Source organism: Bombus fervidus, unplaced genomic scaffold, assembly GCF_041682495.2.
Source record: "Bombus fervidus isolate BK054 unplaced genomic scaffold, iyBomFerv1 scaffold0122, whole genome shotgun sequence".
NCBI lineage: Eukaryota > Metazoa > Arthropoda > Insecta > Hymenoptera > Apidae > Bombus > Bombus fervidus.
Window position 1 is genome coordinate 25,001 of NW_027212684.1, and position 2,500 is coordinate 27,500.

The following is a 2,500-nucleotide window of genomic DNA, read 5'->3' on the forward strand; positions in this document are numbered from 1 at the left end:
TTGTCGTGAGTCATATGCCTCGTTCCGTCGCTAGAGTTTTTCAAACTCTGCTTCTGGATATCGGGAAGAAACGACCGCGCGAGGCCGATGGCTGCGAGTCCCATCGAATTTTTTTTAAACGCACGCACACACATACACCTGAACGGAGATGCGTTCCTTTTCGTCGCGATTTTTCGCGCTTTAGTCGTCGTTGTCGCCATCCGTTCGGAGGGGACCGCCGGCCGTCTCTCTATCCTCGTTGTCGAGAGTCTAATGCCTCGTTCCGTCGCTAGAGTTTTTCAAACTCTGCTTCTGGCTATCGGGAAGAAAAGACCGCGCGAGGAAGAGGAAGGACGACCGTGCGCGTCCCTTTCGAATTTTTTTTTATTTTTACCTGAGCGACCAAAGTGGATTCAGAGGGGACCGCCGGCCGTCTCTCTATCCTCGTTGTCGCGAGTCTAATGCCTCGTTCCGTCGCTAGAGTTTTTCAAACTCTGCTTCTGGCTATCGGGAAGAATAGACCGCGCGCGAGGAAGAGGAACGACGACCGTGCGCGTCCCATCGATTTTTTTTATTTTTACCTGAACCACCGAAGTCGATTCAGAGGGGATCGCCGGCCGTCTCTCTATCCTCGTTGTCGAGAGTCTAATGCCTCGTTCCGTCGCTAGAGTTTTTCAAACTCTGCTTCTGGCTATCGGGAAGAAACGACCGCGCGAGGAAGACTACGACCGTGCGCGTCCCATCGATTTTTTTTTACCCGAACGATGGAGATGCATATCGGCTGTTTGCTTCGAATAACTGGACGAGAGGAACGAACATATATATATATCATGGGCTAGCCACCGTGCGCTTTCTTCGCGAGATCGTGTGCTGTACAGAGGATTCAGAATCGGGTGTTATATCCCCGTCGTTTCCTGACGAACGGAGCTTCGATCTCGTTGGTTGTTATATATTATAATGCACTTTACGCCCGGTCGGCGGGCTGCGTGTGTCGTCGCGCAGTCCGTCCGATTTCGTTTTCGAACGTATTTTCGTGTCGTCAATCATATGGCGACTTCCGCGCGTTCGATTCCCGTTGGTCGGACGTTTGTCGGATATCGGCTTCTTTCGAACCGAGAATAAGAGTACAAAAACCTGAGTACACAAACAAAAATCCATGCATAAACGATTACCCTGAACGGTGGATCACTTGGCTCGTGGGTCGATGAAGAACGCAGCTAATTGCGCGTCAACGTGTGAACTGCAGGACACATGAACATCGACATTTCGAACGCACATTGCGGTCCACGGATACAATTCCTGGACCACGCCTGGCTGAGGGTTGCTCACGTAAACCTAAGACTGCTTGCGTTGCGTATCGTTGCTCTCGGTCCGTCTCTCTCTGTTCTTTCTTGCCTCGTCGACAGCCCGCCGTCGTTCGTTTTATCTTTAAACGAACGTTTCCGAGTCGGAGGACGAGCGCCAAGCAAAAGAATACGAATTAAAGAGCGGTCGAGGGCTCGTACGCGACGTACGAGCGATTGTTGGACGTTCGTCGGCGTTCGTCGCTGGATCGTGTGGAGACCGGCGTACGCATGCTCTCGATACAAATATATATGAAAAATCTATCGCGTTCACGGGAGACTCGCAAAACTACCTCCGTCTCTTCTCTGTCCCTTCTTGGCTTGACAACCCGCCGTCGTTCGTGTTTTACGAACGTTTCTGAGTCGGACGAAGCGCAAGAAGAAGGATACGAATTAAAAGAGCGCGGAGAGAACCGTCGTCGTCGACGCGGTTATCGAGATACACAGAGCGAGTTTTCTTCGTGGCCGATTTTTTTTTTCTTTTTGTATCAGCCTCTGCTACGTTTTGTTAGTCTTCGATAAGCACGAATGACCGCGCCCCCGACGTCGTCTTAAATGAATTTTTGGCGAGACTGAGAGAAAGCAAAAATATTTTTGAACAAAGTCAGTCGAGAGAGGAGAGAAAAGAGAACCAAGATATTAAAACCTAAACCTAAACTTGGTGGCGTAACGAAAAACTGTGTGCCTTAAAGAAACACAACCGTCTTTTCATCAAGATGTTTTTACTCGTACAGCCCCAGGGATCGAATACCCACTCCGTCTGTTCGTGCGGCAGAGATGTATTCTGCAGGCGCGAGACGACTGACGAGAAGACAACGAGGACCGTCGCATCGATGGGTCGTCGTTGCGTTTTTCATCCTCTGTGCTTTTTTCTGTTCTTCGTGAACCCAGAGAAAGCCGTAGATCCGGGAACGGACACACGAGATTTCTTCGAACGCTGATGACTTAGGGAGATGATCCCCAGCGTTGCGCGGAGATCGGAGAGTACGCGTACATGTATCGGGACGAATTTTTCCCCGTCGGTCGCGTATCTCTCTGCCCGCGCGCCTGGCCCAAAGCCACGTTCGTCGGAAATCAACGAAAAGTGTGTGTTACGATCTAGCGTGCGTCTACGATCGGCTATATTTAAGGGTGACGAAGAAGAGAAAAGCTCACGGTGTTGCGCAACGTTTCTGTAC

The 2,500-nt window shown here is 50.6% G+C and overlaps 1 non-coding gene across 1 annotated transcript; it reads left to right on the plus strand.

Moving 5' to 3' along the window:
• Positions 1-1,148: 1,148 nt before the first annotated feature.
• LOC139997605 (5.8S ribosomal RNA) lies at positions 1,149-1,303 on the plus strand. The gene has a single exon (XR_011802958.1). It is a non-coding gene; the product is annotated as a 5.8S ribosomal RNA (ribosomal RNA).
• The last annotated feature ends 1,197 nt before the right edge of the window (positions 1,304-2,500 follow it).